Source organism: Canis lupus, chromosome 24 (assembly GCF_011100685.1).
Source record: "Canis lupus familiaris isolate Mischka breed German Shepherd chromosome 24, alternate assembly UU_Cfam_GSD_1.0, whole genome shotgun sequence".
NCBI lineage: Eukaryota > Metazoa > Chordata > Mammalia > Carnivora > Canidae > Canis > Canis lupus.
Window position 1 is genome coordinate 4,883,286 of NC_049245.1, and position 25,679 is coordinate 4,908,964.

The 25,679-nt window shown below is 42.5% G+C and overlaps 1 protein-coding gene across 5 annotated transcripts in view; it reads right to left on the bottom strand.

The window, feature by feature from the left end:
* The window catches only part of DTD1 (D-aminoacyl-tRNA deacylase 1), a 184,615-nt gene that overhangs the window by 40,264 nt on the left and 118,672 nt on the right, over positions 1 to 25,679 (bottom strand). The window lies entirely within an intron of this gene.

Consider the following 25,679-nt stretch of genomic DNA (forward strand, 5'->3'; position numbering starts at 1 on the left):
ATTCCAAGGGATGCAGAGTTACCAGGATTGAGCAGGCTGGTCAAGGCCTACCTCTAGGGGACCCCATTCTCACAGATTATGGTGCAAATGCATCCAGTAGAAATGTAAGAACACAAGACTGTACCAAAGGAAAGGGCACAGGGAGACAAGAGAGGGAATCTGAATGAGGTCTGTATGGGACAACATGCGCATTTAAGAATGGGTGGCCAGCGCAGACTTGTTGTCATCTGGAGCCTGGTTAACAGATGGAGGTCAGATGAAAACAATGCCAAGATCCTCATGGAGCCCTAGTATGGCTCCAACCCAATTCTAGAGACCTACCTGAAGAGAATGGTGTCTCCTTATCTCCCATGATGCACAGATGCTGATATGACCACTTTTCCCTCTTTTAGGACAGAGCTCAGGGCTGGAGCTAAAGAAGAACCATCACTGCCTGCCTGGCCCCTGCAGCTTCCCATCTGTCTCTACCACCACCCCAAATGACCTTCACAGTCTGCAGAATGTTTTTAAACTCAAAAGAAACCAAGAATGGCTTTGAAAGTGGGAGCAAAAAACACTTCCCACAAAAAACCATCAGGCCCAGATGGTTTTACAGACACATTTTACCAATATCTAAGGAACAGATCATTCTAATCAGATACATGCTTCCAAAGTAACATAGAAGAGAGAAAGAACACACCCAACTCATTAATTCTAAGATAATATTAACTTGATTACAAACCAGATAATAATAAAACAAAAAAAGGGGGGGGGAAATGATAAGCCAAGCTCACTCATCAACATAGACAGAAAAGCCCTACACAGTGGTGTCTAGGTGGCTCAGTTGGTTAAGTGTCCAACTCTTGATCTCAGTTTAGATCTTGATCTCAGGGTCATGAGTTCAAGCTCTGTGTTGGACTTCACGCTGGGCATGGAACCTACTTAAAAAATAAATAAACCAGATAAAAAATTTTAAAAAGAAAAGCCCTACACAAAATATTAACAAATCAAATATTACCAAAATTATGATATATCATGACCAAAGGTGACTTCTGTCAAGAAATGCAAGGATATTTTAACACTAGGAAATTAGTCTACTTCACTACACTAACAGGTTCAATGGGGGAGGACCCATGTGGCTGCCTCAGACTGATGAACATTGTTTGATAAAATTCAACATTCACATATGTTAAGAAAATGGGAAAAGGCCTTCCTTAAACCCGATAAAGATTATTTATTAAAACAAAACAAACCAACCCAAAGCAATCACCACCTCAATGGCAAAACAAGAGAAGCATTCTCTTTAAAATTAGGAAAAGACAAGGGAGTTTGCTCTCATCATTTCTGTTCAACATCATACTGAAATATTAAGTAGTACAGTAAGAAAAGTAAATAAAAAGCAGAGAGATTATAATTCCAGAAGTAAAAAACTGTCATTATTTTCAGCTGATAGGACTATCTATATGGAAAACCCAAAACAATCTACAGTCTAGAGATTATGAACTATTATAAAGTTTAACAAGGTTGTTGGATATAATATCTCAATTAATTATACATGTCCTTAGAAACCAAAGCCAGACCAGGAAACAATTAAATTATACTTAACAGGTAAATTTAAAAAAAATTATTTATTTATTCATGAGAGACAGAGAGGCTGAGAGATAAGCAGAAAGAGAAGCGGCTACATGCAGGGAGCCTGATGGGGACTCGATCCCAGAATCCCGGGATCATGACCTGAGCTGAAGGCAGATGCTCAACCACTGAGCCATCCAGGCATCCCCATGTAAATACTTTTAAAAATAACCAGTTGGGAGTAAAACTGAGAATCTGCTGATAAAACACCAGAAATACAACAAGGATGAAGAGAAAAGATTAAAACAGAATAAACTAAACACGTATTTCCTGAAAATCCTAAGTAATTCAGACGGCAAGTTTATCTTATTTCTCAAAGGAAAGAGCCTGCTTAAAAGATTCTCTGTAGGTAGGTACAGATGAGGTGATCTGGCTTCAGAATGTCTTACGTGTGAATTGCATTTGTCTTGTTAAGAAATGTTAACAATGCAACAATGGCAAAAAAACCTATTGGTCATTTTTCTTCCTGCTAAGCCATACAGAAATGATTGCCAGTATAACCTGAGTCTCACACATAATCTACTGGATCCAACACTTTACAAACCAGACAGGGTCTCCACGCAAATCAGAGAAGGCTACAATGTTATTTACACTTTGGTGTTATTACACTTTGAGGTCCAAGCTCTAAGGAAAAAATGGCCTGTTTGTTCCACATGATACCTTTAAAAAGCTGCACCACAGAGTGCAGCGTCTCAGCCTTTGCATGGAGTTAAGAATGGTTCTATTCTGATCAACAGTGATAAGACCAGATTCCTTAGGAATCAGAATTCAGAACATCAAGATTGTGACTTCATAAAATGTCCCAGTCTCTGACAAAATAGTTTGACAAAATGATTTTAAATACTTTGCTACATTTTTACATAAAAAATATATGTCTAAGTCACAGCAAGTGCCAGGGGTTGGAATACTGGCACCTCTGTTATGACAGGAGGGATGCCTTCAGCAGGGAGATAGCAGTTTTCCCTGTTCCTCACATGTGCCCCTCAGAGGCTTGAGTCCTGGTACAACCCTCAGCCTCTGGCAGCTTGTTTTGGAAAAACAACTTAACTCATAAGATGCTATGCTCTGGTAACCACCTAACACCTGTTCTCACAACCCCCATCCCAATAATATTAGATACATCTAATGTGACATTCTAGGACACCCATTTCATGCAAGTGTTCCAGCCACTGTAGCTGACAGGAGATTTTTAGCAACAAATCCCTCAGAAACCACCTTTTAAGGAATCATCAGAGAAACTGGTCTAGGATGTGTCTTTAGAGGCACCCTGCCTGGGGCACTGTTAGGGCAGCAAGACATACACAGATATTGAAAATATTCATATATGCAGAAAGTTACACAAAAAATACAAAACAGAGGACATGCTCCCTGAGGAAGGACAAAGGCCAGTAGCTTTTTGCCATGAGGCCTCTCATGGCAGAGGAGGAGTCAAGTCATGCATCTGGTCTGGCCCCCAGCCAAGACAGAGCCCCCACCACTATCCTGCCTTACTCTGGGTTCCTATGTGGGCCAAAGGGAACTTACAAGAAGTTTTCCTTAACTTGGAGAGGGCTAGCTAACAAGCTGGTATCTTTCCTCTTCAATCTCTTTTTCAAAATTTTCTGATTTTACATGTGATGTTATTTTAGACTGAGCCATATAAAACTGTAATATTGGTAAAAAAAAAAAATATGGTCAAAGAGCAAAAAGTTCATATGGTTCAACCTAATATAATCTATGCAGCATATATTATTGCAAAGTATACACTATCAAAATTTTATATTAGAGATAATAGAAATATAATATTGCATCAATTTTTCGTACAAAGGTAGTTCTTTGTTGTCTATTTATAATTTTGAAAAATGTAAGCTTCATTCCACTAATGAATAAGCATGGATTTCCAATTTTTCATCCAAAATAAATCTCTTTATTAAACTAATGTTACCTGAAACTTCAAAGCTCACTGAATATTTTTAAATAAATAAAGATCTAGTCAGAGAAAGTGATAAAGACTGGTTACGAAAACCTAACTCTAATCTTAAATTGAATCCCTTGTTGCTTCTTTCCATTTGGTTTTCTTTGGCTGTTTTCTCGAGAGGCTTATAAACAAGTTCCCTAGAAACCCAGACAGTTTTTTTCTCCTATATTCTTCTAGCTTTTTTCACCTTCTAAATCTTTAATCCTGGACTATGAAGTACAATATTTTTTTCCAGTTTAAAGGAGAATGGCACACTAATTTCTCCCCTTCCATTGGCACCCCTCTGTAGAGGAAGTTTTGAATAAACACAGAGTAGCTAGTTAAGTAAAAGGTCTAGCTGATTACATTCAGCTTAAACTCTAAATTTTCTAAGGGCTAGTCGGAAAGAGTAAAGTAACAGGAACTCTTATAATCACAAATCCAAAAGGAGATAAACTGGTTTCATGACAAAAAATAAACTATTCTTTCACCTAAATCAAAATTTATAAAATCATAGCCTGTTACGGTAGTTTGGAAAGAACGAAAATCTCCTTTCAGAATAAAGCAAGCCCCAATGTCTCTGACAGGTTAGGTCTACTCCTTCTATGAGTCAAAAAGCAGACCTTGGATGAGTCTGTGGGCCTCGTCCTGAGATTCAGGGTTGGCCAGGCAGATGTCTGAGTGGTATGTGCATCCCTGTGAGAGTCTGGCATCTGTGTGGAGGAGCCAGAACGATATGAAACTGCTGCCTAACCAGTGGGACCCCATATACCACAAACCAGAATCTGGAAACATTTTCCAGCTCAGGTTCCCTCTCAGTCTTAAAACACTGTTTCTCCTCTAGAAACTAGAGAAACGTTATATCCTTTTTTTTTTTTTTTTAAGAGCAAAATCTAAAAGCTTCTGGGATTTCAAAGAGTTTAAGATTCTGAACCAAATTTAGATGAACTGAGTGAAAACAATCACAAGGATTACATTTGCTGGAAAAAACACAAGGCTTTGAAAACGGATGGAGAAGGTACCAATCATTGAAATGTGCTGGGTTTTATTAAATGCCAAACACCTGAAAAATAGTTTGAAACATCTGATAAACCAAGGGCATGGCAGGGTTGGCCTTTGCTTAGCAAAATCTCTCAAAGTATACTAGTAGATCCAACTTCAAAGGACTCAATTTGCATTTCAAACATGATATAAACTAGATCAGTCAAGAGTTAACGTCAATGACAGACTCCAAATATACCTAGAATATCCATACACCAGAGATTCAACACCAAAATCCTCCCAAGGAAAAAGCAGTGAGGAAAATGAACCCCTACTGTTTGCACAGAACAGAAAGCCTGTGAATTAGAACCTGATACACTAACCTCTAGAAATTTGGGGAAATTTTCAGAATCCAAAGAATTTGTAAGGAGGGAAAAAAGCACAAAAAACTTTGTCAACTTTGATCAGTCCTTATTTTATAGATTAGATCCCATTTTCAAACACAGTTTCAACCCCTTCCCCCATCCAAACAGAAGTTCCAAGATGTCTGTTTGATTTGGTGACTTGGTTTAGTTTGGTATCCTCTGCCTACCTATGCTATAGCCCAGTCCAGGGCTAGGGACAGCCATAAGAATACTAGGGACAAGTGGCCTGGAAAAAGCCACACCCTGAGATGAAGCAAATGTGCAGATGAGTTCCCCAACTTCTGGGATGGATGAGAAAACCAGCTTGGCATGCTGCAGACAGTGGAGAAGCAGGGCCGAGATAAAGGGAGTAGGCCAAAAGACAGGCACCCTTCCACAAGGAGGTCCCCTGAGGTTTGTCCTCAAGGACAGGGCTTGCTATCTCAGGCTCCAGAGGGAATGGGGCTGGGGAAAGGAAAGCATATAGCAGGACTCAGTTAAGTACCCAGGGCACCCACTATAGCTAGACCAATGGCAGATGTAGTGAAGACAGAGTCCCCAGCTCATCTACCCCTGAGGTCCAAGGTCAAGACTGGTCTTCGGATTGTGGCTGAGCATACAACTGGGGACAGGAAGATCCTTGAAGCCTGGATCCAGGTTGGGCCTGGGCACTGGAACCAGAGACTTCAAAGTCCTATACAATAGACATTGGTTCGTATCATGCACAGGGCAGGAATGTCAGCAGTTTAGCCTACCGCTGAGTTCCTGAATGTATGGCTTATTTTAACAAATCTTCTAGTTGAAATAAAAAGTTTTGCTATGAGGGAAAATGTTTAAACTTCTCTAGGACTCAGATGATAAATCACATTTAATACTCTTAACTGCTCCTAGCTAAACAGGACATCAAGCAAATGGACCTGAGTCCCTGTACAGGACAGCCTCATTGGGCCCAACCTAGAGGATGGCCCAGTGACTAGGCTGGCCTCCACCCTAGTGAGGGCAGCACCGAAGGAAGCCAAACCAATCCAACCCATCACTCAGCATCTGTGCTCAATCAGCCTATGTATGCAAACAGTCACTGAATTGAACAAAGGAGGAGAAACCTGCTTATCCTAATTAGTCTACCTGCAAACAGCAGGGGCAAGGAGAAGTTCTAAAGCTAGTCCCAAGCAGAAAAGAACTAAAGGTGAAAATAATTATCCCTGCAGCAAAAAGAAGCATCCACATAAAATACGAGATCCGTATCAGCAAAACCAGCTTCAATACAGCTCTTGTGGTGACGCAGCAGCATGTCAAAGGTGCTCATGTCGAAGTAAATACACAAACCTACAAGTGGTAAGAAAGGGGAAAATAAAAACAGTGGTTTGGTTCAAAAATAAGTATCTAGGGCAGCCTTCTGATTTCACAGGTCAGGAAAGTGGGGCCTACAAGGGTAAGTGACTTGACACAAGAACCCTCTATGCTCACCTTTCTCACCCTTTCTTTTGAGCCTCACAGTGACCCAGGGGCTGAGGAGGCCTCATGATCATCCATCCCCACTTGTTAGGCAGGTGAAGTGAAGGTGAGAGAGCACCGTGCCTTCCCAGGTTCACATTTCTAGGGAATGAAAGAGGCTTCCCTAGCCTGAACCAGAGCTCACCCGTCTCAGACGATGAAAACATCTAATAACAACCCACTCCTTCCACGGCTGTGCCGGGTCCAGAAAGGGATGCAACGCCAAGGAAAACAGACTTTACTCTTGGGGAGAGAACACTGTGCGCTGCTGAAGACAAGGACTACATGGCTCAAGGAGGGTCCTTAAGAATGGGTAGAGCCCAAGTTAGCAGGGAGAATCCTCAGCCCAGAGGAAAAGCATGAAGGAGCAGAAAGAAGGAAACGTGAAAGAATGGCCAGGGACGAGCACTGCAGAAGAATCGGCCTCAGGTTCCAACTAAGGAGTGATGAGCCATGTGGTCACATAAAGATGGGGACATGATCCCAGGCCAAGCATCCTCCAAATCCATAGTCCTGCACCAAGGACCAATTCTGAAACCCTGGGCATCTCAACCAACCCCAATCAGACCACTGTGATCCTGCCAGGTCCTTGTCCCAGCTCTTAAGCAGAATGTGACAACCCTAGAAGAAGCATGGCCTGTTCCTGCTGGGCTAGCACATCCAAGCCAACTGCAGAGTCAAGTCCTCAACCACCCACAGGGACCCTGGGAAGATTTTAACAAGAGGACATTTCTGAAGGAGCAAAACAGTTTGGGCAAGAAAATAGGTGTTTAAAATTAAAGGTTTTTCTATTGTCTTTTGGTACACACTACAAAGCCAGACCCTACGTGAAATGGCCCCTGAAATGCCAAGCGGACACGCACCAGGAAGAAAGAGCAGTTGGAAGAGGAGCACAAAGAGGCATCTTTCAAAGAGTGACCTCTGCAAAGGATGCCCTGTGGACCAGCCTCGGCAGGAGGCTATGGAGGGGCAGCAGAGGTGGCGGCAAGCCCTGAGAGCAGCTCACCAGCAGTCCTTTCCAGCCAAGGCACAAGAATCAGAGGGAACACTGGGAAAATGGAAATGCCTGGGCAGAGGAAGGAAAGAAAACATTAAAATGGTAATCCCATTTCAGGGCAATCCAGTGACAGTCAAGCTTCAAGAACTGTGCCAGATCCCTCTGCTGGAATTGGTACCTTAGGTGGGGTGGCGAGGAGGGATATCTGCACACGAAAGGCCTTCTGTGGACTAAAGAAAGAAGACTCCAGCATCAGCACAGCTATTGGTAAAATAGATTCTATGTGAGTCCGTGTAAGATTGTGACTGCTTTAAACTGAGATAGAGCTCCAGTAGACAAATACCTAAGATGCTTACAGATCTCATATGTGTGCATTTGGGGACTTTATTTCCACTGGGGACCTATGCAGATGCAGGGAGCCCACTGCTGCTTTATTAAAAGGTCTGTGAGAGGGGAATGACCTAATTTTACTGTATTCATCTCAATTTTTGAAGTTTGGTTTTCATATGGTCTCTCAGGTCAAGTTCCATGCTGACTTGCGATACAACAATCTCATGATAAATAAAAGACCACCTGAGACATAGACCAAGGGAGACTGGTACAGCAGTAAGGACAGTTGTGCTGACATCTGACCATGCAGCGAGAGCCACTACTTCACCCTTACTCCATCGTAAACCCACATGCACAGAGTATTTCTCAAAATGACATGTCCTGTGCATATCCTCTGGCCACAAAGGCAAATATTCTTATGAACAAGTATCTATCTGCTGATGCTTTATGGGCTTATTCCTGTGCTGATAAATACGATGGGTATGAGGAAGTATAAACAAGGACTCCTGGCTCAAAAAATGTCTGGAAAATCAAGATTTAATGACTGTAAGACAAAGATGAAGCACTGAGGGATGGCATACCACTAGCTACTATAATCTCTAAGCTCTAAGAAAGAGAAGCCAAGTACTAGAGCTGTGAAGAAAGATTTGTGGGAGGGAGGCAGACTTGGGCTTGTAAGGACAGAAGGTCTGGTCCTAAACAAAAACATAAAGAAAGGACTTAAAGGCAACTCAGATACCACCCTTGACCTGAAAAAAAGGACTGTGAGTCAGAACAGCTCATAACGGAAAGGGGGGGGGATTAAGATTTAAAAAAAAAAAAAAAAAACTGAGACTTCTGTTTCTTTCAAAGAGCAACAGGAACCAGATTCACCCTTCCACCTGGACCCAAAAAAAGGGAAAGAAATGAACAAACAAACATAGGACACAAATGTTTTCAAGACACCGGACCTAAGGCAGCAAAGGCCAGTGACCCCTGACCCAGGAAACAAAGTCTTATAGCAGTGCCAGCAGTACAGAGAGGGGAACTGAGGCAGAGCCTGAAGACTTCCTAAGTAGAGTAGATGGAATTAAGACTTCTGGAGACCAAAGCAGCTAAGCGCTTTGGGACAGAGCACTGGAGAGGCGTGAACTACACGGAGAGCCTTGGAGATCAGGAGGCAGAGACTGAACATTTGACAGGGTACCAGACAATGCCTATGGGTAAGGAGACTACTCAGGGCCAGGAAAGAACCGCTCAAAAGCATTAGAGGTAACAGTACCTGGTGCTCACATAGGACTGGGAACAGTGCCTATTCCTACCCACTGGATGGAAGAACCTCCTCATCCATGGGGCAGTGGGTGAAGTGCTCAAAAAGGCCTTGCCTCAGTAGTGGGGAACAAGTAGCCCTAAAATGAGCAATGCTCTGGACTCAATAAATCATAAAAGTGAGACCCAAAAGAAACTGATTCCAAGCAACTAAAAGCTCAAGATTATTTATAGTAATACAAAAATAACCAGGATCCAAAAAAAAAAAAAAAACAGTATCCATCTAAATAAGAAACTATATGAAATCTCCTCAACCTACAAATGGCCAAAGGAGAGAACGCAGAGAAAACATAAGCCATTACTCTCAACATATGGAGCCCCTTCCTGACTCTGCACAAGGAGGCACGTGGCTTCAGCGGTACTGTCATCTGGGTTCAGAAAGCACATGAATGTGCAATCCCATCAGTGACATTTCCTGCGTCGGCCACCTTCATTTAAGGGCTGTTGTTTGAGAAGTAGTGCAGCGAATCTTTTCTTACAGCTTTCAAAACTGAGACAAGTCTTAGTTATTCAGTTGCTTCTATGGCTAAAACAATTTAAAATAATTGAGGTGCTACTTTTTCCTTTTGCATTTATAAAGCTCAACTAATGCACAAAATTCTGTCATGAGATTCAATTTTATTAGAAATTCCCATCCTGTAAAAATAAACTGATTATTAACGAGTTGAATGTTATCTATGAACCTCTGAGAAAATTTTCAGTAGCTTTATATGTGAATCCCTGACAAGATGAATAGTGTCACTATTTACTTTCAAATACTGTCCATAAAAAAATTTCTCAAAATATTTTAACAGGATTCTGAAACTATAATGCATTTTTCTTTATTTTTTAATTTTTTGTATATTTATTTATTGGAGTTCAATTTGCCAACAAATAGCATAACACCCAGTGCTCACCCCGTCAAGTGCCCCCCTCAGTGCCTGTCACCCCATCCCCCGCCCACCTCCCCTTCCACTAACCTTGTTCATTTCCCAGACTTAGGGGTCTCTCATGTTCTGTCACCCTCATTAATATTTCCCACTCATTTTCTCTCCTTTCCCCTTTATTCCCTTTCATTATTTTTTATATTCCCCAAATCAATGATACCATATAATGTCTGTCCTTCTCCAATTGACATACTTCACTCAGCATAATACCCTCCAGTGCCATCCACATTGAAGTGATATACATGGCAGCTCCTACATTAGGGGCATAAATATTCATGATTGTTAGGTCCTCTTGTTGGATAGATCCTTTAAGTATGATATAGTGTCCCTCTTCATCTCTTACTACAGTCTTTGGGATAAACTTTAGTTTATCTGATGTGAGGACTACTACCCCTGCTTTCTTTTTTTTTTCTTTTTTAAGATTTTATTTATTTATTCATAGACACAGAGAGAGAGAGGCAGAGACACGGGCAGAGGGAGAAGCAGGCTCCGTGCAGGGAGCCCAACATGGAACTCGATCCTGGGTCTCCATGATCACACCCCAGGCTGCAGGCGGCGCCAAACTGCTGCGCAACCAGGGCTGCCCCCTGCTTTCTTTTGAGGACCATTTGAATGGTAAATGGTTCTCCAACCTTTCATTTTCAGGCTGTAGGTGTCCTTAGGTCTAAAATGAGTCTCTTGTAGACAGCAAATAGATGAGTCTTGCTTTTTTTTCCTGTCTGAAACCCTATGCCTTTTGATGGGATCATTACGCCCATTCATGTTCAGAATTACTATTGAAAGATATGAATTTAGTGTCATCATAATACCTATTCAGTCCCTGTTTTTGTGGATTGTTTCTTTGGGCTTCCTCTTTCTTTTACAGGGTCCCCCTTAATATTTCTTGCAGACCTGGTTTGGTGGTCACATATTCTTTCAGTTCCTGCCTATCTTGGAAGCTCTTTGTCTCTCCTTCTATTCTGAATGACAGCCTTGCTGGATAGAATATTCTTGGCTGCATGTTCTTCTCATTTAGGACCCTGAATATATCCTACCAGCCCTTTCTGGCCTGCCAGGTGTCTGTGGAGAGGTCTGCTGCTAATCTAATATTTCTCCCCATATAAGTTAGGAATCTCTTGTCTCTTGCTGCTTTAAGGATTTTCTCTTTATCTTTGGAATTTGCAAGTTTCACTATTAAATGTGGAGGTGTTGAAGTTTTTAGTGATTTTTATGGGGGGACCTCTCTATCTCCTGTATCCGAATGTCCGTTTCCCTCCCCAAATTAGGGAAGTTCTCAACTATGATTTGTTCAAGTATGCTTTCTGGCCCTCTGGCCCTCTCGGCACCCTCTGGAACCCCAATTAAACATAGATTTTTCCTTCTGAGGCTGTCATTTATTTCCCTTAAGCTTTCCTCATGGTCTTTTCATTGTTTTTCTCTTTTTTCCTCAGCTTCCTTCTTTGCCATCAACTTGTCTTCTATGTCACTCACTCTTTCTTCTACCTCATTAACCATCGTCGTTAGGATCTCCAGTTTGGATTGCATCTCATTTAATTGATTTTTAATTTCAGCCTGATTAGATCTAAATTCTGCAGTCATGAAGTCTCTTGATTCCTTTATGCTTTTTTCCAGAGCCACCAGTAGCTTTATAATTGTGCTTCTGAATTGGTTTTCTGACATCGAATTGTAATCCAAATTCTGTAACTCTGTGGCAAAGAGTACTGTTTCTGATTCTTTCTTTTTTGGTGAGTTCTTCTTTCTAGTCATTTTGCTAAGTGCAGAGTGTATGAGCAGGCTGTGTCAAGAAAATCAACCATGACCTAAGTAAATTTCACCCTAGATGATTTTTGTGAGAAGCAAAAATCCTTCTCTCTGTAGCATTCCAGCTGTTCTCTCTTTAAATCTCAGGTCGAATTCGTAGCAGTTCAGGATGATTTGAAAGTTATCTAGGTAAGTTGGTGAGGCCAGGTGAGTTGGGGACCCTATTCCTCCTCCATCTTGCCGAGATCTTTTTTAAAGCATTTTTTTTTTGTCAAAAACTCTATTTTTTTACAAAAATTATCTTGGTATAGATAGTTTTAATAAAAATTTCTCTATTTTATTATTTCTATAATTATTATTTCTATTATATTATTAGTTTCTATTAGAGAGAGAATATGAGACATGAATTCTATCAAAACTGAATCCTATTAAATCTGAATTCTACCAAAATTGTTCTCAAAAAGAAAATGTTCATTTTACGATGACTAACTCAAACTGATCTTCATAATCAGTGAGACCAGCCATTGTGGTTTTCCCAGAACAATCACACCTACAGTCCTCTTCAGTCTCAGAAGTGTCCCAAGTCTGGACCATATATTACGTGATAGCCCATTTATAATGGAAGTGACCACACTGTACTTTTTCCAAAGTGATCAAAGCCTCAAATACAACCACAAGAAGTCATTTAGACTAATGTATCCTGCAGTCAAAACTGAAATTAGAATGGAGGCCCAAAGTTTCCAGATTGCCTATTTTCTATATGGTTTTCTAGGTACTTTTTTTTTTTAATTTTTATTTATTATTTATGATAGTCACAGAGAGAGAGAGACAGAGAGAGAGAGGCAGAGACACAGGCAGAGGGAGAAGCAGGCTCCATGCACCGGGAGCCCAACGTAGGATTCGATCCCAGGTCTCCAGGATCGCACCCTGGGCCAAAGGCAGGTGCCAAACCGCTGTGCCACCTAGGGATCCCTTTTCTAGGCATTTTTAAGAAGAGGGGGATCACTCACAAATAAAAATGCCCCATCCCTCCCCAGCCCCAAACTTCTGGATATAAGCTGGCTTATTAAGCTCTTACTAGCTGCTTTCATTTCCTTTTTCAACTGTAAGACTGAACTTTTAAGATTTTTATGCCAAGTCTATACCAGTATTATCAATTATATCACAGGTACATTTAACTTATAAGAATTCAACTACCTGGCACTCAGAAAAAATAGAGAAATGAAGATTCCCTATAGGCTGGGACATTCTGCCCCCCATCACCTTTGATGAGAATTTGTCCACAGCAAAGGAAACAAGGGGCTACCAAACCAATGGGGAGACCTATAGATAGAACATGCAGGTCTCAGGCAGAGATATGACTTTTAGGGGCCAGACAGAATGAGTAGTAAGGCTCCTTCAACATCCTCCAGGAAGAAATGAGAAGGAATGGAAAGTCAAAGAGAAACAGTGACATTGGAGAGTGAGGAAATAAGGAACCATGCTTACCCAAACACAATGACAACAGCAAAAAGGAATGGTAGCTCACTGGAGTAGCCATCAGTGACAGTGACATCCTTATGGATTTCATCATGCCCACCAGTGCACACCAAACAGCTTTATATAAATATGCACCTTACTATGGAGGGCCATCTATACAAAATCATGGGCAGTGCAAGGGATTTTCCAGGGTCACTGAGACCATACCCAATTCCTACCTTATATGATGAATCTGGAAACTGACCCATGCTCAGATGAGAGTCACTACAAATTTGCATCCCCAAACTTAGCAGCAAGGGCATTTGAAATCAGGGGAACCAAAACTAATGCCTCAAGGAAATGAGGAAGATACAGCCACACATGAAGAGGGCAAGTGTGAGAAGAGCAAGGGCATCCTGCAGAAGAGGAGGTGGGGACTCAGGGCAAACACCCATGGCCATTAGGATATCCATGTCAGCCAGACTCCTGAACTGTAGGAGAAGAGCTGAAAATCTCAAATTTTTATAATAATGGCAACTGGTTTCCTTTACAGGTATAAATACTGAACTGGCCAAACATACATGTGCAGGCTCACAGTCTGCAAGCATGAGTCTCTAATATTCAGGTCACTACCCTTATTCTATTAATCATGTTTATACTGCCCATGGTCCCTAAGTACATGGCCTGGGCATTCACCTTGCCTGATCAAATCCCCCAAAGAAAACTAGAACCAGTCTTCAAAATACTGCCTTAAAACAGGATCTCATCTAGGCACAACAGATCTCTGGTAAGTGGAAGCTTGATGCGCAGTGGGCACTACACAAACTGGAAAGAGCTATGGGGGTAAAAATATAAGCTATGCCCAGACCTCCATAGACCCAGTGAAGTCACAGTGTACACCAGTCCATTTCCAAGGAGACATGTGCTCTTCCCTTATCGGAGAAACTCAACAGCCAAAGGGCAATGGGAAGACCACATTCCACCATCAAGTAAGAGTAACTAGTGCTATCAGGTCCAGAGCTCTACATTGGGCAGAGAGAATCTGTGGAGACATTGCAATCTCTGTGACAATGCTTCCTAGTTGCATCAAGTCTGCCTGGGAAGAGGCCCACTCTCAGGAAGAACCACCGGCCCACCCCACATACCTGGGCGGGCATCAAATGCCAAGAGAAGAGCCAGTCACGTCACTTACAGGAACTCCTTAGAACATGAGGCTAAAGAAATGGAGATTGGCAAAGGAGGAAAATGTCCTTCCAAACTTACAGGATAGCAGGGGGTCTCTTTGATGTATTTTTTAAGTAACTTTTAAATAAAAGTCCACTTGTCTATAATGAATGAGGAAAGTCTGATGCCCTTTGAAAGGAAAGCTAGCCTCTTCCAAAAGACCAAAAATATCACTAAGCAAATGGGGGTTTCATTTATGGTGCACATGTCTTTCCCAAGTGTCTTATTCTGTGGAAGGGAGCCTAGGAAATAACATGCTCTCTACAGTGCTCGGTCTCTCTTGCAAAGCCTGTGAAGACCCAGATCCTGAGCCAGTGGTCTAACAGAAAGTACATTTTTTCCTAGAGGCAGCAAGCAAGAATGCCTCCAGAATTTCTAATCAGAAGGGGCTTGGCTGTGCCAATGCAGTGGAAGGAAGTGGGGGGCAGGGGCAAGGCCTTGTCTTGAAGCTATACATGCACCACAAACCCTTCACTCTGCCTTATGTTACACATGGACTTTGACCAGCTGGCAGGACTGAAGGAGACCCGAGAGGCATAGGGCTACAAGTCCCATGGCCGTTCCTGGGCCTGTTGCTGTTGCAGGTGACAGGGGACTACATCACTATCCTGATAATAGTGCTAGAAAAGGCTGCCCTCTCACACAACACTACTCAAAGGAAGGGCAACAGACCACCGCCTGCCTGTTTGTGCATACAGACATGTATGTAAGGACATACAGACAGTGCCAAGAAATTTTTGCAGCAATCTGATGCTGCTGTGCACTTTTATTGTAGTGGTCCCCAAAAGATCAAACATTCAACACAAACAAACAAAAAAACTAACAAAAGCACCACTCTAAGCAAGCCATCCCTCCACTTAACTCTCCTCAGGCATTCAGGTCCCATTGGTGAGATTCAGACTGTAAGCTGGTCTGGCAGGAATGGGGACATGGGACAGGAGAAAAGACAGGGAGGATGGGAAAGCGTAACTGTGGCCTCATGTTATTCTGACATATTGTTAAGTCCCCTTGTTGTTTACAAAAGTAGAAAAGGCCCAGGGAATTGTGAACACTGGAAAAGATCAAATAAGCCTGTTCTACTGGGAATTAGAAAAAAATTTAGACAGAATTTGGAAATGGAACCAAAAGATTACTGGGTTCTCCTTCAACATTGTTGTGGAGCATGGTTAAGCAACACCAACCTTCACGCTCAGGGCACATAGCTTTGTGTGATTTACTCTTCACTACTGATTAGGGCCCAGCCCCTGTGAATTTAGATATTAGAAGACTGAGAATGTGCAAATGACTTCTGCAGAAACAAAGACATATTCCCAGGATTATAGCTTGATGGCCATTGACCAATGTATATTTACCTCTAACATTCTGTAGTTAACTCCTCATTCCCACCTGTCTCCTGTTGTGCCTCCCCAGATGCCGTTGCCATCCAGCTGGCCCCCTCATTTATGAGCTAAATAATCCTTGATACCTACTCACTATACATTTGTAGGAGAATTAGGTGTTAAAAATTATAATCTGACCATTAATATGAAAACTGTTTTCCCTCTGGCCTCTCTCTTTCCATGTAGCAATGGAAACATCCTATTTACCTGAATAGCAGCGTAATTTATCATGTGGAAAAGGGGGGGGGGGACACAAAGAATCATTTCAAATGAACAAATAATTTCACTTGAGAAAAAAATCTTAAATTACAGTCCTGTCTTTAAAATGAATAACCAGTTCCATCCACGTCGAAGCAAATGGTGAGTATTTGTCGTTTCTAATGGCTGAGTAATATTCCATTGTATACATAGGGTATTATGCTGAGTGAAATAAGTCAATTGGAGAAGGACAAACATTATATGGTCTCATTCATTTGGGGAATATAAATAATAGTGAAAGGGAATAAAGGGAAAAGGAGGAAAAATAAGTGGGAAATATCAGAAAGGGAGACAGAACATGGAAGACTCCTAACTCTGGGAAACGAACTAGGGGTGGTGGAAGGGGAGGTGGGCAGGGGGTGGGGGTGACTGGGTGGCAGGCACTGAGGTGGCACTTGACGGGATGAGCACTGGGTGTTATTCTGTATGTTGGCTAATTGAACACCAATAAAAAATAAATTTATTATTAAAAAATAAAATAAATAAATAAATAAAATAAAATAAAATAAAATGAATAACCAATAAGCCAGTGATCGGTAAAATCACCTCCCTGTATATGAAAACATTTTTATTCATACAAACTTTACTTCAACAGTAAATGCACTTTCTTGCTCTCCTGAGATCAAAATATTTTACTGCACAATTAATTCTCATGTAGTTTTCCCATAAAATACCCTAATGAGATGTGGAGAAAGAGTTGTGGAGAGAAGAAAGTTCACAGTTTACATTTAAGATTTTAGTTATTTTACTCTCAAAGTCCTAGGCAATTTACATGCATCCATATACAGATGTATCTACAGGCAGGCACACATACACACACATTCTTTGCTTTCATTATAACTTTCTCATTAAGAGTCCCTAAAGAAAACCGCCTTTCAGTAAAGACCAGGGGCCAGCATATATACCATCACTGTGTCATGATGTTCACCAGACTGTTCTTGATAGCAGTTAAAGCCCATGAGTTTTAAATCAGTGTCATCCAGCAGAAACAACATAAGCCACAAATAGGAGTTACCAACATCATTTTAAATTTTTCAGTAGGCACATTAAGTAAAAGAAAAAGGTAAAATTAATTTTAATGCATATTATATAATCAACATAAAAATTATTAAGGAGATACTATACCTTCTCTTTCTACTAACTACTTGAAATCCAATGTGTACTTTGTATCTACAGCACATTCCAGGTGGGACTAGAGACAGAGAGAATGCCCCATCTTCTTCAAGGTCTGACCACCCTCTGTGTACATGGCCCACAATCCCCCAAGCCCTACCCACTCACAATAAGAGCTGGCTACACAGCTAGGTCTATAAAGGCATCTCTTGCACCATAGTCCTCACAGGGACACACTCACAAGACCCCTGTCCTAGGAGGCCTGTGGACCAGCAGCCAGGTGTTAGGGCTGGCCCTTGGGTCCTACAAGAAAGTTCTCTTTGGTTGGGCTGGACGCCAGGTTCCTGAGGACCAGCAGGTCACCCCAGGAGGCCCAGGTGAGGGAGCTCTAAGAAGATGTAGACCTTTGGTACTCTTTTTCTGGCTAGAAATGAGGCAGCATCAAGATATGTGTGCATGCAAAAAAAAAAAAAAATATGTGTGCGTGCACGTGCACACGCATGTGCACAAGTATGTGTCATCATGTATTTTATTTTTTTAAGATTTATTTATTCATGAGAGACATCGGTGGGGGGGGTGGGTAGGGGGCAGAGACACAGGCAGAGGGATAAGCAGGCTCCCCACAGGGAGCCTGATGTAGGACTCAATCCCAGATCCTGGGATCACGCCCTGAGCTGAAGGCAGATGCTCAACCACTGAGCCACCCAAGCATCCCCTGTCATCACGTATTTTAAGATCTCCTATAGTAGGGCACCTTAGTAGTATAGTTGGTTAAGTGTCCGACTCTTAGTTTCAGCTGGGATTGTGATCTCAGGGTTGTGAGATCAAGCCCCATGCTGGGCTCCTTGCTCAGCTCAGAATCTGTTTGGGACTCCCCTACCTCACTCTCTGCCCTTCCCCACCACATGCCTGCTCTTGAGCACACACTCTCTCAAATAAATAAATCTTTAAAAAAGAAAAAGGATTTTCTGCAGCGAAGTCTACTTGTCCAGAGAGAAAAGAATCAGCTGTAAGATCTCCAGCAGTGGATCAGTCTCCAACAGGGCTAACACACCATGCCCTGAGGAGGCCTTCCTGTGAACAGCCAGCCACCAGTTCACCTTGAAGGGAGCCATTAATTAACCCTTTCAGACCACCAGGGCTCCATTTCGAGTCCTGGGGCCATTCTAGTACCCAGTACTCTTCGGCCTAAAGAGTTGGCATTCCCTCAGACATTAATAACTACAGCTTGTGTTTGGTAAGACCAGATGCATATATGAGAGAGCAAGCAAGATTAGTCCCAGACACAGAGTACTCAAGAAATAATCTATTATAATGCATTCAAAGGTGTTTTAGACAACAACTATGCATGATTTTGAACACTAAAAGGTTGTTTATTTTTTATTTTTTTTCTTTTAAAGAGGTTGTTTAAATGGAAGAACTCAAGCTGAGACCACGGAGGTCTCTGGTTTCTCATAATCAATCACCATATGCCTTACCCAAGAAAGTTCCCTTTCCGAACATAACTGAAATCCTGATAATAGCCAAGGGAGCCAAGAAGATTGGAGTTATCAGGTTTCTGCATCTCTTTCATGAAGATACTGCTTAAAGGAGGTGAAGACCAGGTGAAAAATGGCCAACCACACAAGAAAACCAAAATGTGAAGGATACCATCTAGCAGCAGGCACTTTCTCGGACCTGGGCTCACACTGCTGTTCAGCCCCCTTGGGCACACTGCTCTCCATTGGGCACACTGGATGGGTACCATGGCAACACTTAAAAATGCTTCACCTGAGGAAGGCTGAAACATTCAATTAAAATATGTAAATGTACCACTAAAGAGATTAAAAAGAACTCGATTACAAAGGCAGTGCTTCTTTTCAGAAGCTTAAACACCAGGATAGGGTAATTACAAAGCACTGAGTCACACTGCTTCCTTGGGTATAATTCACACAAAATGTTTTTCTGCCTACAAATACACTCCACTTGATCTGCCTCAGAGAACAGAACTGAAAGGTCATTTTTTTTTTTCAAGAGATTAGCTATTAATCTAGCTCCTTGGAGGCAACTTCCTACATCATTGTCAAAGCATCAAGTCTCTTTTTTTTTAAGGTAGTGGATCCTCCACTAGTAAAGAAGTCCCAATATTCCTTTTCCGAAGTCAACCATGGCACCCTGAACTGCCCAAACCCAAGAGCAACCCTGTCCACTTTACAAGGTACCTGTTTGGAAATCAAAGGAAGGTGATTCAATTCTACAAAACAGCAAGCAGCACAAGGAGAAAATCTAAAGCAGTAGCAAAGAGATTTTATCTTTTAATTTTTTTTAACTTGTAATTGCAGTGGAGCTTCATGAAGAAACCTTTCCAGGTACTAAAGAGAGCAATGTCCCCAAATAAACCTCTCTGCAGGAAGGCAAACCTATTCCCATGAACACAGGGTATGGCCAGCACAGCTGATATTACTATAAGCACAATGGCCTTGGCCTCACCCCTGACACAGGGAAAGAGTCCCAAACTCTCTGCTGGTGAACAACACTCACATCTCTAGCATCAAGACCACAACTGCTGATAACAACAGCTCAACTTAACCTTTATATTCTTTATCCAACTCTAAGAAGAAAGAGAAAACTGAAGAAAGCTACATGCATTAAGCAGTCCCCTCTTCCAGTACAATCTTAGCTCCAGGTCTAGTCAGTCATGGTTCCACCAGCACAGTCAAAGAGAAAACACAGTGCACAAGAAGGACTCAAATGGCTGTGCCTTCAGAAGGACACTGACTCAAACACCAGCAAACAGGCTGAGAATACACTGGGCTACAAGAGCAAACTCTTCCATTTTAGAACAGATTTAAGATTCCAATATTGCTTCTGTCCTTTGGCATTTTGTCTCTAACATCTCCACAATTCTTTGCAGTTCTATTAAAGGAGACAGTGTCACTGCCTTCTCCCAGAGGAGAAAGTACAACTGAGGCAGATATATGTCCCTTCACAGGTGAAGGGAAGTAGGGGGGCACCATCACACATATACCTACTTAGTAAGAGGCACCTGAATGTGACATCAGACCCCCAGAAGAATATCCAATCCAACAAGGCATCATGGACTCATCAAATGAGGCTGGGATTATCATCTCAGCAGTGCCCTTGAACTCGAACAGAACTTTTTGACCTGAACCTTCCTGGAGAACTTTGTGAACAAAGTCTAAAGGTGCTCTCTTTCCATCTACTTGAGCTCCATCCCTCTTCAAACAATAGCTATGAGACAACTGAGCAGAAAGGGTACGGCCTGGGGGCAGGGTCCACTGTAGGCGTATGAGTGGGTTTCTGTGCTGGCGCAGGTAGTGCACTATGGATGTAGATCTAAATGTGAGGAAACTGATAAACTCTGGTTAATCAACCTGTTAAAATTAGAATTTGTGTCAATTGGTGACCTCTTTCAAACTCCCCTCAGCCCCTGATACCTTAAAATACAAAACTAAATTTTTTAACAAACAGCACGCTTTCTAGTCTTAAATTCCTCAAAACATCACCAACAGCTCAAGACCAGCTCTGTCAAAGAGAATTATCCACGATGATGGTAATGTACTATCTCTGTACTGTCTAATGCAATAATAGCCACAAGTGGCTGTTGAGCAGTAGAAATGTGGTTAATGTAACTCAATTAAATTTTTTATTTTAGTTCATTCTAAATAGGTACTTGTGGTTGGTAACAATGCACTGGACAGTGTCTAGACAACCTTTCTTACAGATTCTCTAGGATGAAAACATTTACTTGCCAAGTCTCTCCCCCTGGCAGAGTAGACAAGGAAAACAGAAACTGACAACCTATGAGACATGCTTCCTGACATCCTTCAACCTGCCCTAACTGCCCTACACTCTCCTCAATTATCTTCCTCTGCAGTAGCATTTCTCAATCTCAGCACTACTGACATTTGAAGCCAGATAACTCTTTGTTGTGAGGGCTGTCCTGTGGATTCTGGGTTGTTTGGTAGCATCCCTGACCTCCACGCACTAGAAGTCAGTAGCCCATCCCCCTTTCCCAGCTGTGACAATGTTCTAAACTTGATGGGGGGGATTACATGAATGTCTGCTTTTGGGGAAATGAATTGAATGCTTAAGATAAGTACTGGAATGTAATATATACAGGATGACTAATACTGCTGTATAATATATAGAAAAGTTAAGAGAGTAGAGCCTCAGAGTTCTCATCATGAAGAGAATTTTTTCTTTTTTTCTTTTTTAAATTTTTTATTGGAGTTCAATTTGCCAAACATACCACAACACCCACTGCTCATCCCAAGTGTTGTTTGTTTCCCAGACTTAGGGGTCTCTCAGGTTCTGTCACCCTCACTGATATTTCCCACTCATTTTCTCTCCTTTCCCCTTTATTCCCTTTCACTATTTTTTATATTCCCCAAATGAATGAGACCATAAAATGTCTGTCATACTCCGATTGACTTACTTCACTTAGCATCATACCCTCCAGTTCTATCCACGTTGAAGCAAATGGAGGGTATTTGTCATTTCTAATGGCTGAGTAATATTCCACTGTATACATAGACCACTTCTTCTTTATCCATTCATCTTTCAATGGACACCGAGGCTCCTTCAACAGTTTGGCTACTGTGGACACTGCTGCTATGAACATTAGGGTGCAGGTGTCCTGCCGTTTCACTGCATCTGTATCTTTGGGGTAAATCCCCAGCAGTGCAATTGCTGGGTTATAGGGCAGTTCTATTTGTAACTCTTTGAGGAACCTCCACACAGTTTTCCAGACTGGCTGTACCATTTCACATTCCCACCAACAGTGCATAAGGGTTCCCCTTTCTCCACATCCTCTCCAACATTTGTGGTTTCCTGCCTTGTTAATTTTCCCCATTCTCACTGGTGTGAGGTGCTATCTCATTGTGGTTTTGATTTGTATTTCCCTGATGGTAAGTGATGCGGAAAATTTTCACCCTTTCCATAGCCCCCTTCAAAACCTGAGGCAATCAGAGAGCCTGAACTGTTTTTCTGAGGTTTCTGCTCAAATATGCACACAGGCTGAGCCCCTGGCAATCCTCCTATTCAGGGGAGAGGCCCACTAAAGACCAAACTGACCTACCTGTGAAACTAACTACCCATCAACTACTTCTATTAATGTACTCCAGTCAGCATTCTTAAGTATGGACACACAAACTTTGAGGCAGCATCCATTCCTCAAAAAAGAAGGAGAAAATAAACAGAACTGGCTCCAACCAAAAGATAGAATTCAGCAAACAGAAATGAGTATTTTCAATTTCTAATTAGCATCTTCAGAAAGTATCAGGAAGATATAATATTCCTAAGAAACAAAATAAGCAAACAAAACAAAAACAAAAACTGGCTGCTATGAAAAGGCAACCATTAGAACAACAACAAAAAAATTCCTTGATATTTGAAATATGACTGCCAAATTAAAAATTCAGGGGTGCCTGGCTGGCTCAGTGGGAGGACTGTGTGACTCTTGATATCAGGGTCATGGGTTCAACCCCATGTTGGGTATAAAGATTTCAAAAACATAAATAAATAAAACTTAAAAAATAAATTAAAATTCAGCAGAAGGACTAGAAGATAAATATAGAAGATGACTGTCCCAGGGAGAAAAAAGAATTAGAAAAAGACACAGAACATATTGAGAAAATTTAAGACAACAGACCAATCTAGAAAGACAATCAACAGACCTCCAGGCTTTCCAGTAAAAGAGAATAGAAAAGTAAATGGAGGAAATAAAATAGTGGGCAGAGCCGGTGGCTCAGTGGTTTAGCGCCACACCACGTACAGCCCAGGGCGCGATCCTGGAGCCCCGGGATCAAGTCCCACCTCAGGCTCCCTACATGGGGCCTGCTTCTCCCTCTGCCTGAGTCTCTGCCTCTCTCTGTGTGTCTGTCATGAATAAATAAATAAAATCTTAAAAAAAATACAATAGGAATACTGGTGATAATAATAATAGGAAGAAGAACAAGGGAGGCGGGTCAAGATAGTGGAAGAGTATAAGGTCCTCAAGTCACCTGTCACCACCGACTTACCTAGATGACTTTCAAATCATCCTGAAAACCTACGAATTCAGCCTGAGATTTAAAGAGAGAACAGCTGGAATGCTACAGGGAGAAGAGTTTGCGCTTCTATCAACGTAGGAAGACAGAAAAAAAAGAAATAAATAAAAAGGCTTCCGGGGGGGGGGGCCCGCGAGGAGGGGCTAAGGCCGGGTGGCAGGAGCCCCCAGGACAGGAGAGCCCCACCCGGAGAAGCAGGAGCTTCATCAACCTTCCCAGGCAGAAAGGCGCTCGCTTGATCCCAGGAGGGGCGGGGATAGAAGTGGACCCTGAACTTTATGGTCAACTAATATTCGATAAAGGAGGAAAGACTATCCATTGGAAGAAAGACAGTCTATTCAATAAATGGTGCTGGGAAAATTGGACATCCACATGCAGAAGAATGAAACTAGACCACTCTCTTGCACCATACACAAAGATACACTCAAAATGGATGAAAGATCTAAATGTGAGACAAGATTCCCTCAAAATCCTAGAGGAGAACGCAGGCAACACCCTTTTTTAACTCGGCCATAGTAACTTCTTGCAAGATACATCCACGAAGGCAAAAGAAACAAAAGCAAAAATGAACTATTGGAACTTCATCAAGATAAGAAGCTTTTGCACAGCAAAGGATACAGTCAACAAAACTAAAAGACAACCTGCAGAATGGGAGAAGATATTTGCAAATGACGTATCAGATAAAGGGCTAGTTTCCAAGATCTATAAAGAACTTATTAAACTCAACACCAAAGAAACAAACAATCCAATCATGAAATGGGCAAAAGACATGAAGAGAAATCTCACAGAGGAAGACCTAGACATGGCCAACACGCACATGAGAAAATGCTCTGCATCACCGGCCATCAGGGAAATACAAATCAGAACCACAATGAGATACCACCTCACACCAGTGAGAATGGGGAACATTAACAAGGCAGGAAACCACAAATGTTGGAGAGGATGCGGAGAAAAGGGAACCCTCTTACACTGTTGGTGGGAATGTGAACTGGTGCAGCCACTCTGGAAAACTGTGTGGAGGTTCCTCAAAGAGTTAAAAATAGACCTGCCCTACGACCCAGCAATTGCACTGTTGGGGATTTACCCCAAAGATTCAGATGCAGTGAAACGCCGGGACACCTGCACCCCAATGTTTCTAGCAGCAATGGCCACAATAGCCAAACTGTTGAAGGAGCCTCGGTGTCCATCGAAAGATGAATGGATAAAGAAGATGTGGTTTATGTATACAATGGAATATTATTCAGCCATTAGAAACGACAAATACCCACCATTTGCTTCAAATGTGGATGGAACTGGAGGGTATTATGCTGAGTGAAGTAAGTCAATTGGAGAAAGACAAACAATGTATGTTCTCATTCATTTGGGGAATATAAATAATAGTGAAAGGGAATATAAGGGAAGGGAGAAGAAATGTGTGGGAAATATCAGAAAGGGAGACAGAACGTAAAGACTGCTAACTCTGGGAAACGAACTAGGGGTGGTAGAAGGGGAGGAGGGCGGGGGGTGGGAGTGAATGGGTGACGGGCACTGGGTGTTATTCTGTATGTTAGTAAATTGAACACCAATAAAAAAAAAAATCATCCTGAAAAAAAAAAAAAAAAAAAGAAAGGGAGACAGAACATGAAGACTCCTAACTCTGGGAAACGAACTAGGGTGGTGGAAGGGGATGAGGGCAAGCGGTGGGGGTGAATGGGTGATGGGCACTGAGGGGTGCACTTGACGGGATGAGCACTGGGTGTTATTCTGTATGTTGGCAAATTGAACACCAATATAAAATAAATTTATTATTTAAAAAAGTCAAAAAAAAAAAAAAGAAAAAGAAAGGGTGGGGATGCCCTCAGGCTCCCGGGGGCACCAACTGAGGACCTGAGCCCCGGGGAGAGCACGCCACACCCAGCAGCCGAGCTCCCTAAAGGGCTGCAGCGCGGGGCCTCAGAAGCAGCTCGGGTGGCTCAGGCGGCGGCTCCGCGCGTAGGGGGTACGCGGCCCTGGGAGCGCGATTCCAGCGGTGCAGGCCCCGGAGCTCAGGGCGCCGGGGGACACAGCCCAGGATCCTGCGCTCCCCCCGGGACAGGAGGAGGCCGGGTGAACACAGGGCAGCGAGGAAGCTCCTGCGACCAGGTGGCCCGAGCTGTGCAAATGGGCGCCCCCGCCTCCGGAGCATCCTGGACCCTGAGGACTTCAAGCTGTGGTAGTTACTGCGGGAGCTGACTCCACAGCTGGAGAGCTGGCCACCGCCACTGTTGTTGTTCCTCCTGGTGTCACCTTGTACTTGGGACTAATGAGGGGCCTCACAGGATAAACAGCTCCCACTGAGCCATGCACCTAGCAGGAGGCTAGGCAGCTCCCCCAGGAGCGCACATGTGAGAATCAGCCACAGTAACTTCATGCAGCTGGAAGGACAGGGGAAACGCAAGTTATTAACCAAGCAGCACTGGAAAGTTCCAGGGGAAGTCGAGGGAGTTACAGT